General features: G+C 40.9%; 1 protein-coding gene and 1 long non-coding RNA gene across 10 annotated transcripts in view; one reads left to right on the forward strand and one right to left on the reverse strand.

The window, feature by feature from the left end:
- Positions 1-245: 245 nt before the first annotated feature.
- Positions 246-7,737, reverse strand: LOC139037078 (uncharacterized). Of its 2 annotated transcripts, none has more exons than XR_011489872.1 (2): positions 7,592-7,737; positions 246-2,876 (listed from the first exon to the last, which is right to left on the reverse strand). It is a non-coding gene; the product is annotated as an uncharacterized lncRNA (long non-coding RNA). The 2 variants fall into 2 exon arrangements; XR_011489871.1 differs by having other exon boundaries at positions 246-2,932.
- An 88-nt stretch (positions 7,738-7,825) lies between these two features.
- CKAP5 (cytoskeleton associated protein 5) overlaps positions 7,826-17,624 on the forward strand; it is a 99,703-nt gene continuing 89,904 nt past the window's right edge. For 5 of the 8 annotated variants that reach the window (XM_070473077.1, XM_070473082.1, XM_070473083.1 and 2 more), the window contains exon 1: positions 7,826-7,920. The gene's annotated coding sequence lies outside the window, so the exon portion shown is untranslated. Of the gene's footprint in view, positions 7,921-8,167; positions 8,548-14,170; positions 14,225-17,624 lie in introns of those variants that run through there. The other 3 variants (XM_070473078.1, XM_070473084.1, XM_070473079.1) reach the window with 2 other exon arrangements.

Here is a 17,624-nt window from a genome sequence, read left to right on the forward strand (position 1 = left end):
TTCACAATTACTCTGAGAATGGGTCAAATGAACTAAAATTCCTTTTGTTTTTAAGAAGCTATCTACTCATAGCCCATCCATTACATCTCAAGGCTAGAACAAGGCATTGGGGAATCCCATTTCAGCCTCTGGACATAATACCTTTCGATGAAGATTGGGAATCATGCAAGTCTTAATGTCAGATACGGAATTTGATGTCAGGGGTCAATAGTTGATTTTCTAAGCCACAAACCATTTACAGACTATTGTTCCCATTCATTCATCCATTTATTCATCTGCTAGGGGCTGGACACTGCCCAAGCATGACCAAGAAAGACAATATCACAGAGCTTAGAGTCAACCAATACCACCCCACCCCCCTCAAAAAAGAAAAAGGAAGCAAGAAGGACCGAATTCTTTTGTATATAAGTGATGAGATCTGAGTATAAACTGTCATGTGTATTTCTTCTAACTTTGGTGAGGGATTGGTGTGCTAGAACAAAAACAAGTAGAATATCTCAAGGACAACCATCCACCATTCTGTTTTGGGGAAGAAAAAAAAAAAAATCACAACAGAGAGGAAAGGAGGACATCTGAAGAAATGAAATCCAGTCTAAGGCACAAGCTGTAGGAAGTGCCCCTTTCCAGAGCCTCAGGATTACAGGCCAACGCTATGAACAGTGACCACTAGAGCTGGGAAGTCAGGAAGAACTTTTCAAATGGGGAGAAAAAAATGAATGCATTGAACACACACCATTTGCCTGGAAAACTGGATGTGTTTCTGGAAGAAGAAAATTTGGTGGATGCATTTTGCTAACCTGTGATTGTCCTGCTGCCTCAGCAGGAGGTGGCAGAGGAGAATGGGGTTGGCCTGATGGCCCAGGTCGTGACAAGAATTTGACCAGTGGCAAGTGAGAATTCTGTAACAGCGTCAGGGACTAGCACCCTGTTTTCATGTATGCTCACTCTTAGCTTCCTGATCAGTAAAATGAAAAGGTTGAACCAGATGATTGCTGAGGTCCTTTCTGGCCTGAGACTTGTATGTATGTTCCTTCCAGGAAATCTTGGGGCTGAAACAAGAGTTGAGACTTCCTTGTCTGGTTTTCTGGATATAAAATCTAGAACTGCTAAGTAGGGAGATAATGAGTCAAGTTCTAACCAACTGGACACATTTTTGCAAACTATTAATAGTTATGTTCAAAATACAGTCACTGCCTTTCTTTCTATATTATTTGAGCAAATTGTGCAACCGAAGATGAATCAGTTCAGTTCAGTCGCTCAGTCGTGTCTGACTCTTTGCAACCCCACAAACTGCAGCACACCAGGCCTCCCTGTCCATCACCAACTCCTGGAGTCCACCCAAACCCATGTCCATTGAGTCGGTGATGCCATCCAGCCATCTCATCCTCTGGTGTCCCCTTCTCCTCCTTACTGAGTGTTACTTTTGTGCCAGGCACCGCAGTCACCTCTGGGATTAGAGCAAACAAAACCGACCAAGTCTCATGGAGCGAATCTGCTAAGGTCAGTGGAGGAGGAGGGTGTGGCATGAAGACAGGCAATAAACAAGCCAATGGATTCCCTTCAGGGCTTGACAAGCATTCTCTAGAGGAAAAAAGGTCAGGATGATCCGACAGCGTGACCAGCTGGGGATGGGGACATGAATGACAAGGGGAAATATTTGAGGTAGTTATATGAGGCCTCAGCCATGCAGCCGATTGGGATAGGATATTTAGGCAAAGGAAGAGGAAGCAGCACAGCACGTTCAAAGGTCCTGGGGTGGGAATGCTTAAGGTATGTTTGAGGGTCCAGTTCAGTTCAGTCACTCAGTCGTGTCTGACTCTGCAACCCCACGAACTGCAGCACACCAGGCCTCCCTGTCCATCACCAACTCCCGGAGTCCACCCAAACCCATGTCCATTGAGTTGGTGATGCCATCCAACCATCTCATCCTCTGTCGTCCCCTTCTCCTCCTGCCCTCAATCTTTCCCAGCATCAGGGTCTTTTCAAATGAGTCAGCTCTTTACATCAGGTGGCCAAAGTACTGGAGTTTCAGCTTCAACATCAGTTCTTCCAATGAACACCCAGGACTGATTTCCTTTAGGATGGACTGGTTGGATCTCCTTGCAGTCCAAGGGACTCTCAAGAGTCTTCTCCAACACCACAGTTCGAAAGCATCAATTCTTCGGCGCTCAGCTTTCTTTATAGTCCAATTCTTGCATCCATACATGGCCACTGGAAAAACCATAGCCTTGATTAGACAGACCTTTGTTGGCAAAGTAATGTCTCTGCTTTTTAATATGCTATCTAGGTTGGTCATAACTTTCCTTCCAAGGAGTAAGCAAATTTTATGGCTGCAATCACCATCTGCAGTGATTTTGGAGCCCAGAAAAATAAAGTCAGCCACTGTTTCCACTGTTTCCCCATCTATTTGCCATGAAGTGTTGGGACCAGATGCCATGATCTTAGTTTTCTGAATGTTGAGCTTTAAGCCAACTTTTTCACTCTCTTCTTTCACTTTCATCAAGAGGCTCTTTAGTTCTTCACTTTCTGCCATAAGGGTGGTGTCATCTGCATATCTGAGGTTATTGATATTTCTCCCAGCAATCTTGATTCCAGCTTGTGCTTCCTCTAGCCCAGTGTTTTTCATGATGTACTCTGCATATAAGTTAAGCAGGGTGACAATATACAGCCTTGACGTACTCATTTTCCTATTTGGAACCAGTCTGCTGTTCCATGTCCAGTTCTAACTGTTGCTTCCTGACCTGCATACAGGTTTCTCAAGAGGCAGGTCAGGTGGTCTGATATTCCCATCTCTTTCAGAATTTTCCAGTTTATTGTGATCCACACAGTCAAAGGCTTTGGCATAGTCAATAGAGCAGAATAAGATGAATAGATCTCTGTAAAACATAAAGAGGTCTCCAAGGCATGAATTGAAGTTTTCATCAAACCTAGGCTAGAAGAAAACAGTCAGTGGTGCATAGGAACCGAGAAAGAGCATCTACAAGAGCTGAGGGTGTAGGAGGTTCTAAGCATAATGCACTGACATTCAAGGGCACTTTAGTCATTTCTACTAATGGACATGATAAAAGAAATGTGGTTGAACCCTTTTTGTGGCTAAGAAACAGTCTATGCCTTTTCTTCATTTATGAAGATGACTCAACTGATCCAGCTAGTAGGATATGTGCTGGGGGATGTTTTAGGCAGCCTTTGTTTTGAAACATTCCCTCGCTCACCCATTTTTTTCCTCTCCAGATCATTCTCCCATTACCCAGGCGACAGAGGCTAAGTAGAGCTCTGCATAGGGGACAGAATTTTATTTCCTGTCAAGGCTCCATGTCACAACTTTAGACACCCTGATGTGATATTAAAACAGATCCAGACAGCCTAATTAAGGGTCTGCGTTTAAACCCAAGGCTGAAGTTAGCCCCAAGGCTATCCAATCTGCTTATTTCATTTTACAAGACACAAAGAGCCAAGAACTTTCTCTTATCCTGCCCTTCTCAGTGGTTTTTCCTTCAGCCCTTAAAAGCCTGCTGACAGCCTGCTAGAGAGGTCCCTAATCTCTCCTTTCTGCATACTTCCTCTTTGGTGGAGCTGATGCTTCTGTGGTCAAAGTTCTTGGACAGCCTGCATTTTGGGGCCTAAGGAGAAATGGACTATAAGAGAAAAAAAAGCTGTTCATTCTTCATTCAACCAGCACGTATTAAATGCAACCAAGTACAAAATGGGATAGGCTTTGCCATCTTGGAGGCACTGAAACCCACAGCCACATAAGATCTGTGTTAATGTTGCCACTGCTGTCTCCAGGGAATAATGCAGGGAGTACCTGGACTAAGAGCTGAAGTTAATCACTGAAGCTGCTCCTTTTAGGCTGGATGGATCCATGTCCCATGGCACGGATGTTTCCACCAAAATGGCTTGTGATTGCGATGGAATGAGCACTGTCCTAACGCTTGCAGACTTTTCAGAAATGCTCAGCACAGTTACTCAGAAGCCACAATGTTTGGCATTTGGTTCCTGCTTCCGGTTGCAATAACACAGTGTTCACTTAGATATCTAATGTCCACAAGGGTTTCATTATTAACTTCCATGGGTGGAACTATTGAGAGATCCCAGGAATAAAATATGTGTACATGAGTCTAATAAATACATAGATAAATGCCATTTGATGATAATCCTGGACTTGCTAAACACTGAGCATCTACTATGGGCAAGGTACTGTATTAGGTTTCTACAAGGCTCCATAGAATCTGCACTCCCTTCTCTCTACTGTCAGTAGGACCGCAGCTGCTACTACCTTCCTGCTGCTAAATGCTCTGCTCTTTCTTAAACCTGCCAGGTATGCACCCAGCTTAGGGTCTTTGCATAGCTGTTCCCTCTGGTTAGCACTTTCTTCCTCTAGATATACTCATGGTGAACTGCTTGGCCTTTTTCAAGTGTTTGCTCAAATGTGGTCTCAATGAAACTCTGACTGCCCTTCATAAAATGATAGTCTTTCCAACTGCACTTCCCAGTTCCTTCCACTTTGTTTCATTCTTTTCCATTTTCCCATTGCACATATTGTCAATAACATACTATACGATTTTTAAAGTGTTGATTGTTTATGTTTCCCCATTATAATGTGAGCACCATAAAAGGAGGAGTTTTTTTGGGGTGGGGAGGTATATTTTATGGATAATCCCAAATGCCTAGAACAGTCCCTGCACATACTAGGTGCTCAAAAAATATTTGCTGAATGAATGAATAAATTAAGGGAATCAAGACATTTCATGCCCACCTTCTAGTGGGGTTGCACCTAAACCAAATAAGACAAAAAGGGATTTTGCCATCTTGTTCTAAGGTCTAAACCTCCAGGATCTAGACTCTGTACATTGTTTATTCATCAAATTCCAGGTTACCATCACTCTCTCCTTACATGTAATCTTCCATTTATTTCTGATAATATTTAAATAAAGTAAACATTTCAATGATTAATGACCGAAGATGACTATTTCTATATACTGCTAGCCTGTTTCTCAAAGATTAGGCTGACCTTTTTGCTCAGATCGGCTCCTGCCCGCTCCCTCTGCCGGTGGATCTGTCCTCATCGCTCGTCTTTTCATTCCCTCCACTCTCCCACTCTGTGGTCTCATCCACAATTTCATCTTTTCACTCCATGGAGGTGATTCTTAAACCTATATCACTTGAGTCCAATTTCTTCTCACAACTCTCATCCTGGACTCCCTAGGCCTACTTACACGATTCCATTTGCATGTCTCATTGCTAAGTAAAAGTAAACAGGTCTGAAACAAAACACCTTGTCTTCCCTTTGAGACTGGCTTCTCCTGACTTTCTACTTCCATTTGGGCAATCATTGCCTCCCATTCCCTAGGCTCAAATCCTGGCCACACTCTTTGACTCATCTCTCTAAATGGGCCTCACCCTCACCTTTATTCCTAACTCAGTCTGTTGTCAAAACCTTCCCTGTTTCTTGAGTCTTTTCTCATCATTTCCACTGCTCATATCAGACTCCTAACTGGGCTCTCAACTCTAACCCATTTTAGAATTAGAGAATCAAGCTAGTTAGTTTTCCTAAAGTTCAGTTCTGATTTTGTCACTCCCTTGCTCAGATATCTTCAGTAGCTCTTAACTGCCTGCTTTAATAAAGTACAAATTCCTTACCCTAGTATTCAAGACTCTCCAAAAATTGTTCCTTTCTCAGCTACTCTTGGGTCCCAATAACTTCCTAGTATGAACCCTGTTCTAAATCAACCCACAGGTTCAACCCCCAACATAAAATGTACTTTCTTGTCTCTGTGCCATACTTTTCCCACTACTAGACAGTCTCCCTTCTCCTTCTATTAAGAAAAATTTTTTTAATGTGTCAGTGGTAAAAAAATTCATTTTCCTCCCTAATGAGTCCCATCCCCCTTAAATTTTTTTAAATTCCTGTCTTGTTCTAACCATTTTCAGGCATGCACACATATACACATACATTTGTAACCATATATAATAAAATCATTCCATGTGCCAAGTCATTTCAGTCATGTCCAACTCTTTTGCGACCCAATGGACTATAACCACCAGGCTCCTGTGTCCATGGGATTCCCCAGGCAAGAATACTGGAGTCAGTTGCCATGCCCTCCTCCATGGGATCTTCCCAAGTGAGGGATCGATCCTGTGTCTCCTATGGCCCCTGCATTGCAGGCGGATTCTTTACTGCTGAGGCACTGGGGAAGCCCCCAAACCAGTCCATATATGTATGCTTTTCTGCAACTTGCCTTTTTTTCAATTAAATAAAATTTCTGCATTTTTCTAACCAGTGCATATAGATTAACCATATTCTTTTTAACAGCTGCATAGTATTCTATTGAATGGATATACCATAAATTATATAAGTTCCCTATAAATGAACATGTAATTTTCCGGATTTTTTGTTGTTAATGTGTTTGTTTTCTAAATCAGTGCTGTAGTGAATGTCTTTGTACATTTTTCTTTGCATACATGAGTAAATCTCTATGACAAATTCCCATCAGTAGCATTATTTGGCCAGAGACTATATACATTTTACATTTTAGTAACTGTTAAATTGGCCTTCTAAAAGTTTGTACCAGTTATACCTTTACCAACAAGTGACTTTGAATGTCTATTTCTCTAACTCTCAGCTAACCAAAAGTTGTTAACCTTTTTCATCTTTGCTGATTTGATAAATTAAAACAAAAACTATTGTTTTATTACTTTCACCCATCCCTTCTACATTTCTTACCCTCTTGGCTACATATTGTTTAAATCTCAGGTTAAAAATACATCCCCTTCACAGATCATCCCCCATCTAATTTCTCCCTTCCCTTAAACATCTACAGCTTTTCTTTTATATTGTTCTCATATTGCTTTGAATTTTAGTGACTAGTTCTATATGTTTTATTCCTCTAACAGCTGTAGTTTGCAAATTCCTTGGAAGCTAGGATCAGGTCTTATTCATGTAAACACTGAATGTAGAGACAAAACAAGAATTTCAGGAACCATATTAACCAAGTCTCTCATTTTTACAAATAACCAGAGTATTAAGTCTTCGAAGAACGCATTACTGTTAAAAGCCCATTTCTAGACACTCAATTAGTTATATTAATTCAACACACTAAATTTATAAGGGAAACATCATTAACCCAGTTCACAGATGAGGAAACTAAGTTTCAGATGATTTACTGAGAAAAGTGCTTTACTCAGAACAGGTCCAAGACCAGGATCCATCGTTTTGGCTCCATGCATCCTCCTTCCACTGTATCTTAGTTGCCTTTCTGGTTTCCCTCACACACTCAGCTACACCTCAATAACTGTGAATAAAATGACTCCGGAAAAAAAAAATTGCCAGGTATTGGCTGCATACTTTGACCACCCGATGCGAAGAACTGACTCATTGTTAAAGACCCTGATGCTGGGAAAGATTGAAGGCAGGAGGAGAAGGGGACGACAGAGGATGAGATGGTTGGATTGCCATCACCAACTCGATGGACATGAGCTTGAACAAGCTCCAGGACTTGGTGATGGACAAGGAGGCCTGGCATGCTGTGGTCCGTGGGGCCGCAAAAAGTTGGACACGACTGAGCGACTAAATTGACAGTAGTTTAAATACCTGCAATTAAGTAAAGCAAACCTGCTGAGCACCCAGGAGGCACAGCTACCTCTTCACACACCTTTCTTCCAGGATAGTCTCAATCTTCGCTCCCCGCTCCGGTGACCTCCCCACAGGACCAAGCAGTCAGGCTCTAAAGGAAACGCGGCTGCGCACGGCCCCTTTAAGGCTACGGGCGGCGCGTGCCCACAGTTCTTTCAAACGGACCAATGGAAGGGCAATGGGCGGTCCGCCCAGGACCAATAAACAACGAGGACACTGCGGGGTGTGCGGCGGCCCAAGCGGTTTCAAACGGCTTAGAGCAACCTCTCGGTTCTGGCCCGTCGGAGGTGAGTGGACTGTGGGCCCGACCCACCCGCCTAGGCCTCGCAGGTTCACGAGTCGCGCGCGCGGAGCGTCCCCTCACCCCGGGTGCGGGGGGCGGGGGGCTTCCGCGGACGCGCGCCTCCCTCGCCCCACAAATCCAGCGGGTTTGAGGCGGCGGAGCGGGGCGGAGGCCGGGGGACTGGTGGTAGGGAGGGCGGGGGGAGGGGGGGGGGGCGTGGGCGCTCGGGTGCGGCTGAGGCCGGGCCCGGGATCCTGGTGACCAGAGCGCGGCGCGGCGGGGTGCTGGCGGCCGCGCCCGAGGGATGCGTGAGGCGCAGGGCCGCGCCTGGCGGCTCAGGGTGTTCGGGTACTGGGGCCGGGGGGCCTACGAGCCGGCCCTGCTACGGCGCCCCTCGCGTAATTGTCAAATGAATGAATGAGAGAGAACCTCCGTGGGCTGTGGTGGTTGTGAAGGGCTCTGGTCGCCTCAGAGCGTGACAAGGACAGTGGTCCCGGGGCCTGCCCGCGCACCTGTGCCCGGCCCGCGCACCTGCGTCCCCGCCGGCTTGCTGCGATTTAAAACGATTCGGATCGCATCGCTCCGCCCTTCCGCCTGGCTTTCTCTCTCAGAAGGTGTCAGTAGAATTCAGGTATATTTCCAGCTTTGAAGCTTTGGGGGACACATACGATAGCCAGCAGTGTGGGTTAAGCAGGCCTTGCTAGTTTAAGCTGAGGGCTCTGTAAACTAGATTTTTAGTTTTTAAGCTCTTAACCACTGTGGCTGTCGAGATAGCTATCCTGCCATTGTGGTAATTGTCAGGCTGGATTTAAACGCGTCTGTTTTTTGTGTCTGGGATAGAAAATGGTTAAAGTCGTGTTGCCAGAGCGGCCACTGTGTGTTAGAAAATACACTCGTGTTGATGAATCTTAGCAATGAGTTTTTCATTCAGCGACAATAGAGGAAGAAGAGGTTTTTGCAGAACTTGCCCCAAATTTATGCATGGTTCCAGTGTAATTCTTATGGGACTCAAGGCTTCAAGTGTTGGCCCAGAAATGCTCCCTGCCTTATTTTATGCATAATTATAGTAATTGAAAACTCATTTTGAGAGAGGTGAACTCCTCCCTTCTCCATTTTTATCACCCTGAAAAGTCCTTCTTTGACCTAAAGAGCTGATAATGAAGGTAACAATCTTTGAAACTTAAGAAATTGTAAAAGATTTGGATTTTTCTTAAATGACTGGATAAACTGTAATGTTTTTATAAAATGGCTTAGAGAAAGGTGAAATCAATATATATTTGCCAACATAAATTAAACATAATGGGTAAACCCATGGGAAAAAAATTTACACAAGTTTTTAAAGTTTGTTCAGTCAACAGCAAGCAAAAATATTCCTTAACAATAAACTGTATAATTTATTAGTTTAAAACTTTTGATCAACAGACAGCTTAATTTTAACAGCAGAGTTTTAACTGTGATAAATTTGAGTACCCTAATATTATCAACATTGTTTCAGGTTTTGAGAAAGCAATTAAAAATAATTAATGTATTTTAACAGTGCCTTAGGTTATTGTTTAAAATCTTGATGGGGAAGGAAAACTTTTCTTTATATTGGAGCAAAGTCAACTTCCTTTATGCTCCTTTGTCTTAATGGAGTCTCATTCATTCATTCACCAAATATTGAGATTGAAGCCTACCATGTGTTAAACATTGTTCCAGATTCTGGAAATACACTGGTGAACCAGAAAAAGACAAAGCCCCTGACCTAAGGGAGTTTGACAATTTTATCTCTCAAACAATTTGCTGTAGCAAATTGTCGTTTCTATAATCCCTCTGGCCAGCTCTAGTCCTTGAACAAAATAAATGCTCAGCTACTTCTACCAGCAGTAGTTAACATTTATTGAATATTCACTGGGTGCCACGTTTTATCTTTTTTAATTCTCACAACCTTTTACAGATGAGGAAACTGAGTCTTAGAAAGCTTATCCAGCGTGCTCAAAATCTTAACAATCGATAGAACCTCAGTTTGAACTGAGGTTAGTCTCAGTTAGTCTGTCTAAGTGCCTTTGCCCAGAATTTCTGGTTGTACTGTGTGAAGTGGTGAGATCTGTTAGGGAGAATTCAGGGTCATTTTCTGAGGTCATTCCCTCTTGCCTTTTTTTTCTTAAATACGTCTATCAGAGACATAATGAAATGTGAACCACAGGCATGGTGGGTTTTAGAGGGAAGGTGGAAGAACAAGTCAAAATATCATATTTACTATATGAGAGATGGACAGTTGTGACAGTGGGAGATAGGACTAAATGGGGGCATAGAGTTTAGATGTGGATCTAATTATGATTGATGAATTCCTGGTGATCAGTGTTGGAGAGGTTTGAATTTTTTTTTAAATTTTATTTTAATGTTAAATGCGTATTTGTACCTGTAGAGTTCAGGATTTATTGCTTACCTTGTTTCTATCAGGGCAGTTGCCTTGCCCACTTGATTTATCTCAAATACTTAAAAGTTATTGTTTTTGACCTTTGTATGTGTGCTCTCTGCCTGGAACTTCCCACCTGCTCTACCCTGCCTCAAGCTTGTCCTTGTATATAGGCATCACTCAGGTCTCAACTCAAATATCATCTCCTTAAAGAAGCATTTGCCAAGCTCCAATTGGTGTAGCCCTCTTGGTCATATTTACCTCACTTTTTTTTTTTTAAACTTTATAGCATTTATTGCTATATGATAGGTCATTTATTGTTTGCTTGTATATTGTCTGATTTCCTCACAGAAATGAAAGCAGGGCACAGGAGTTTTGTTTTTTTTGTTTTTTTTTTTTTTATCTGTGAGGTTATTTCAATGCTTCAGGTGGTGCTTAGGACAAATAAGGTGGCCAGAAAATATTTGTTGGCCAAAACTGGCATAGTTTTCTCCATGTAATAAAGTGTACAACTAACCAGTGTTTCTGTGTCTTTGGATATGGCAATATCTTAGCAGACTAATTTGGAAAGTCTTCAACTAAGAATCATGGAAAAATGATAGTTTTATGTTTGTGTTGACTGAGAGAGAAAATAGATCTGGCTTCCCCACTTCACTGTTTCCCCTTTATTCTTAAAAAAACTTAAAAATCTATAGAAGTTTTTAGGGGTATTGTTTAGGCATGTAGTAGAATGTTCTTCATGTATTGGAATTTATCTGATGTTTTTCTCATAATTAGACTGGGGTTATGTGTTTTGGGGAGGACGATCACAGAGAGAATGCCATTTCCATCCCATCATATAAAGGGTACTATCAACATGATTTATGACTGTTGGTATTGACTTTGATCATCTGGCTGAAGTAGTGTTTGTCTGGTTTCTCCACTACAGAGTTACTCTTTTCCCCTTTCTATACTGTGGTCTTCGGAAGGAACTAATTTTGTACAGCCCACTTACGAAGTGAGGGATTGTGCTCCCTGTCCTTGGGGCGGAATAGCTAGATAATTTATTTGAATTTCTTCTGTGTGGGAAATTTGTCTCTCTTTCCCCATTTATTAGTCAAGGATTTATATCAGTATAAACTGAAGGGTACTTTATACTTTGAGTTATAGTCCAGTACTACTTTACTTTGTTGCTCAAATTGTTTAGCTTTATCCATTGAGTATTCTTTCAGTTGGCTCTTGTTCCCCTTTAACATTGCCGCATCTGTATGTGTGTGTTTTATTTAATTATTATTATTATTTTTTAGCACTTCCTGACTTTCTGACACTACAAGATGCAATAGGCTCATCTTGTATATTTCTTGTCACCGTGCTAGAATTAGTCATTTCTCCTGGATATCCTGGGACCTTTTATTGGAGAATGGTAATAAAAACCAAGATCTGGGCAGTAAGTGTTCTCTTTGCTACTCGGGTGTCATTTCTTTTAGGCACTCTCAACTAACAGGTATATATACTAACTGGTGTGTATAGACATCTATAGATAGTCCTATATGTTGCTATCTGTTTCTGTACCAAATTAAACAGGAGTTCTGTTCAGCTCCAGTAGACATGTATAGCAGTATCTGAATTTTTAATCCATATTCCCATAGAAAACAACTTTATTAACTAGAAGTGCAGGGCTTCCTAGGTGGCTCAGTGGTAAAGAATCTGCCTACCAAGCAGGAGACCTGGGTGGGTCGGGAAGATCCCCTGGAGAAGGAGATGGCAACCCACTCCTGTATTCTTGTCTGGGAAATCCCATGGACAGAGGAGCCTGGCAGGGTACAGCCCATGGGGTTGCAAGAGTCGGACACGACTGAGCGACTAAACAACACTGATACAGTGCTTATGTCCAGTTCCTTTCGCCTTTCAAGTTAAAGTCCATTCATTTCCAAAGTTGCTTAAGCCAGTTCTTTTTCCCCACCCACTTCAATGAGATGGTTGCACACATTTTATGGGATTCCTCAGTCTCCCAAATGACTTTCTAAAATTAGCATATGTTAAAGTTTACTGTTTATGTTGTAAACTTCTGTAAGTTTTTATATTTATAATGTTATTTATCCACCATTATACCATCATAGAGAATAGTTTCACTGCCCTAAAAATCTCTTATAATTCACCTGTTCATCCTTTCTCCCTCCCCCACCCTCTGGCAGCGTTGCTGTCTTTATTGTCTCCATAGTTTTGACTCTTCCAGAATGTAATGTAATTGGAATCATACACTATGTACCCTTTTCAGACTGGCTTCTTTCACTTATGAGTATCTATTTAAGGTTCTCCCATGTCTTTTCTTGGCTTGATAGCTCATTTCTTTTTATTACTGAATAAGATTTTATTGTGTGTGTATACCACAGTTTATCCATTCACCTATTGAAGGATATCTAGGTCACTTCCAGTTTTTGGCAATTACGAACAAAGCTGCTATAAACATTTGTGTGTGTCATATAAATTTTTAGTTCTCCTGTGTAAATACCTACGAGTGTGACTGCCGGGCCGTAGGGTAAGACAGTGTTTAGCTTGGTAAGACATTGCAAAACTCCTCAAAAGTGGCTGTACCATCTTGCGTTTCCACCAGCAGTGAATGGGAGTTCTTTCTGCTTCACATCTGTGTCAGCATTTAGTTTCACCAGTTTTTTTCTTTTTTTTAAAAATTTTAGCCATTCTAGTAGGTCTGAGGTATTGCACTTTGAAAAAATTTTGTTTTTCAAGACATGACTTTCTTGAAGGTAAATGATAGGGTTTTTTGTTTTTCGGGGTTTTTTTTTGTTTTTGTTTTGACAAAACCTCTAAAAAATAACCTTTTTTTATTTTGTAATAATTTAAGATTTACAGAAAAGTTGCTAAGATATAGCATTCTGTATACCTCTTACCCAGTCTCCTCTAATGTTAATATCTTACATGGAACATATGTCAAAATGAAGAAACCAACATTGATGCATTACTTTTAACCGAACTCCAGGTTTTGTTGGGATATCTGTAGTTTTCTATTCATATCACCTTTCTGTTTCAGGATCCAGTCCTAGGTAACCTATTGCATTTAGGTGTCATCTCTTTGTTAATCTCCTTCAGTCTTTGACAGTTTCTCAGTCTTTGTCTCCATGGTCTTGACAGTTTTGAGTACTAGTCAGTTATTTTGTGGAATATTCTTCTTCCGGGTTTGTCCCGTGTTTTTTTTTTCATTATTAGACAAGGGTTATGTGTTTTTGGAAAGAATGTCACAGAATATCATCATTTCTTATCAAGGGAATATATGATATCACTGATGAGGTTAACTTGAACATTTGGCTAAGGTAATGTTTGCCAGGTTGAGTAGTAAAGTTACTATTTTTTCCTTTCTATACCTATTCTTTGGAAGTGAGTCTCTGAGTCTAGCCCATCCTCAAAGTGGATGGGGGGCATAAGTTCTGCTTACTTAAGTTGCAACAGTATCTACATAGATTGTTCGGAATTTTGTAACAAAAATTTGTTCTCCCCCATTAATTTTTCTGTTTAACCAGTTATCTATATCAATATGAATATCTTTTATAATCTGATTTTATGTTATTTATTTACTTTAGCTCATTCTGAGCACTTTTCTGGTACAGCAAGATGATCCAAACCAATCTAGTATTTTCCCCCATCCCAGCCGTAGAATCAGCCCTGGTTCCTTTTATGAGACTGTGATATTTATTGATAGAAACCAAGATCTAGATGTGCTTATTTCTGGGGTGTCATTGTTCCAAGGTCCTCTCAGTAAACAGAGCTGGGTATGTATGTATACTGACTCATGCATATGCACACATATATAGTTGTTTTTATTTATTTCCATCTGTATTAAGCTAAACATGATTTCACACAGGTCTCTCCAAGTTTCCGAGGAAACTCATGTCCCAAACAAACGTCCTCCAAAGAGGTATGCTTTTTACTGAGCTCTTTCTTTTTTCTTGCATAACTCTTTTAAGTGCCACAGAAAACATTATTTTCACCTAATTGCTAACAGCAGTTGCTTATTCCTGGAATATGTTCTTTGCTCAGAGATGCAAAGTATAAATTCTGAATTTGTTGGAATGGTCATTTTTGGCATAGATATGATGTCAGATAAGCCTTGGTGACCTCTGTCTCTTCAAAAGTGATTTTTATTTTATTAAGAGATTAGAAACTTACTTCTTCAATATCTTGATTATATTTCTTGTTGTTGTTGTTTAGTTGCTCAGTCTTGTCCGTCTCTTTGTGATCTGATAGACTATAGCCCACCAGGTTCCTCTGTCCGTGGGATTTTTCAGACAAGAATACTGGAGTGGGTTGCCATTTCCTTCTCCATCTTGATTATATTTCTTAGAGATTATTAATTAAAGTGAGTTTTAAATTCTTTCTACGAAGATGAGGAAAAAAGTTGAATAGTCTCAAGTATGTCTTGAAAATGTTTGTTTAATCAGTTGTCTTTTTGTTTTTTCAATCATAAGACTTAAAGTCTCATTTTATTTATCTGAATGTTGACTGCCAGGAAATAAACCAAAAAAGTCTTTTCTGCATTCTAAATTTTATTGATTTCCTTCAAGTAGATCCTGCTCCCTCTTTATGTGCAGTTTTCACCCTGCTTGCTTCTTTAAATCAAGAGCTAAAATTAGATAGCACTGCTACAGTTAACCAGAAGTGTTAGTTTGATCAGGAAGTTTGAGGAAGGAAAGCTGCAGAACATTAAAATTTGAAAAAGCCATACTGGAACCACTTGATTTCGATACAAGATTCCCTCATAACTCCTTGCCAGTACATCTTGAGGGTATTGCTACATTGATTGCTCAAATGGATTATCCTGAAAATTTTTAAATAATTATCAGTTGATTTTGTTAAAGAAGAGTGTGAAGCTTATGTATTTTCTTAGATTTATTTTACATGGAAAAAAGTTATATAAAATAATTGATATTTCAGAGGCAAACCTCTAGCAAACTTGGCTACCTAGAACATCTTATTCTCTAGTTCATTATGCTGTTTTATTTCTTTTATGTATTTATTTGAAGTGTTTGTTTTTCATCATTTTGTGTCCTTATTGATTTGCTATATGAAGTCTCTCATTCTTGTGTTTTAGGTATTTTTTTCAGTACTGTAATTTCACACTTTTCTTTTGGCCCTTTCTTATATGATAAATTCCTTAAAAAAAAAAAAGTCTCATGAAAACCCCAGTCCTCAACTAGCATGAGTTCTTCATTTGTGAGTAAAGATCAAATCCCATATCAGAAATCTCTGGGCAGTAAAGGGAAACAGATTTTTATGCTTTAGAGGACTGCCTGCTTATTTTGACCTACGTTTAATATGGGGAATTCCTCCAAGTGAGATATGGATAGTCTCCTGAGTAATATAAAATGACATTTACTTGTTTGAAAGGTGAAAGTGTTAGTCAGTCAGTCATGTCTGACTCTTTGTGACTGGTCAGGCTCATCTGTCTATGGAATTCTCCAGGCAAGAATACTGGATTGGGTAGCCATTTGCTTCCTCAAGAGATCTTCCTACTTCTCCAGGGGTCAAACCCAGGTCTCCTGCATTGCAGGCAGATTTTTTTTTTTTTTTTTTTTTTACCATTTGAGCCACCAGGGAAGTCAAAAGTCTGGTGCTCTACTGATTGAATTATCCAGGCTTTACTTGTTTAACTTTCAGTAAATCTGCTTTCCATAGGATAAAAAACTGTTTTAGATCAGAGACTTACCTTACCCGGTCCTAAGAACCCTAAGCTAACTTAGGCCTTTCTTGAACCAGAAGATTAAAATGTGGGTTTGATTAAGTCTGAAGACAGCATTTTAAAAAGCAGAGACATTGCCAACAAAGTTCTACCTAGTCAAAGCTGTGGTTTTTCCAGTGGTCATGTATGGATGTGAGAGTTGGACTGTAAAGAAAGCTGAGTGCCGAAGAGTTGATGCTTTTGAATTGTGGTGTTGGAGAAGACTCTTGAGAGTCCCTTGGACTGCAAGGAGATCCAACCAGTCCATCCTAAAGGAAATCAGTCCTGAATATTCATTGGAACGACTGATCCTGAAGCTGAGACTGCAATATTTTGGCCAATTGATGCAAAGAACTGACTCATTTGAAAAGACCCTAATGCTGGGAAAGATTGAGGGCAGGAGGAGAAGGGGATGACAAAGGATGAGATGGTTGGATGGCATCACTGACTCAATGGACGTGAGTTTGAGTAAGCTCAGGGAGTTAGTGATGGACAGGGAAGCCTGGCGTGCCGCAGTACACGGGGTCGCAAAGAGTCAGACACGACTAAGTGACTGAACTGAACTGAAGTCTGTCTAAGATCTCTAAATGACTCTGAGATGATGCTTATAATAATAATATAGTAATGATACCTACTGTTTCTTGAGTGCTTGCTGTTTGCCATGATGGGTCTTTCCTGGTGGCTCAGATGGTCAAGAATCCACTTGCAATGCAGGAGATCTGGATTTAATCCTTGGAGTCAGGAAGATCCCCTGAGAAGGGAATGGCTACTTACTCTAGTCTTCTTGCCTGGAGAATTCCGTGGACAGAAAAGCCTGGAGGGCTATAGTCCAAGGAGTCACAAAGAGTTGGACATGATGAGCAACTACCACAAGCATAGTACTACTTCCTTGTGTAAAGTCCCTGGCTTTGTATGATCAGACCCTTTTCAGTCTGCCCTATTTCTCAGCTTCTGTTTTGGCCACGTAAGTTGCAGTTCTTTCTTTATCTTGCCTAGCTCTTGTCAGCTTTCACCCACATGCCGGAAACATTCTCTTGTTATATCTAGTCATTGTGCCTAGGTCTGGCTAATCGCCATTAATTTCCTTTAGTTCTCAGTCTAAATACCACTTTCTCAGGGAGACCTTCCCTCCCCGTCCAGTCTAGATGAATGCCTGTTACACCCTCACAGGTCATTGCCACTGGGCTGCTGGGTTTCACTTCCTGTGCTCAGTGTGCAGCTGAGTGCCCACTGCAGAGTGACATCTTATGATCTCACGCTGCTACATACCAAGTGCACTGTGTGGCAGGGGGGGTTTTCTCATCTGTAAAATGGAATCATAACATCAATCTCAGAGTTACAAAAAATAAATGAGTTAATGTATGTGAAGTGCTTAGAATACTGCCTGGCACGTAATGAATGCTCAGGAAATGTGTATTAAATAAGGAACCACATGAAGATGGTACTGTAGTGATGGATGATAAAACCGAAACTCAGGTAGTGTGTGACAAAGCAAATGCTAGAACTCAGATCTGACTCCAACATCCAACTTGACAGTTTTGGTTGAATTTAATTTTGACTAGTTCAGTCACTCGGTCGTGTCCGACTCTTTGCGACAGCA

The sequence above is a fragment of the Odocoileus virginianus genome, chromosome 10, assembly GCF_023699985.2.
Source record: "Odocoileus virginianus isolate 20LAN1187 ecotype Illinois chromosome 10, Ovbor_1.2, whole genome shotgun sequence".
Lineage (NCBI taxonomy): Eukaryota > Metazoa > Chordata > Mammalia > Artiodactyla > Cervidae > Odocoileus > Odocoileus virginianus.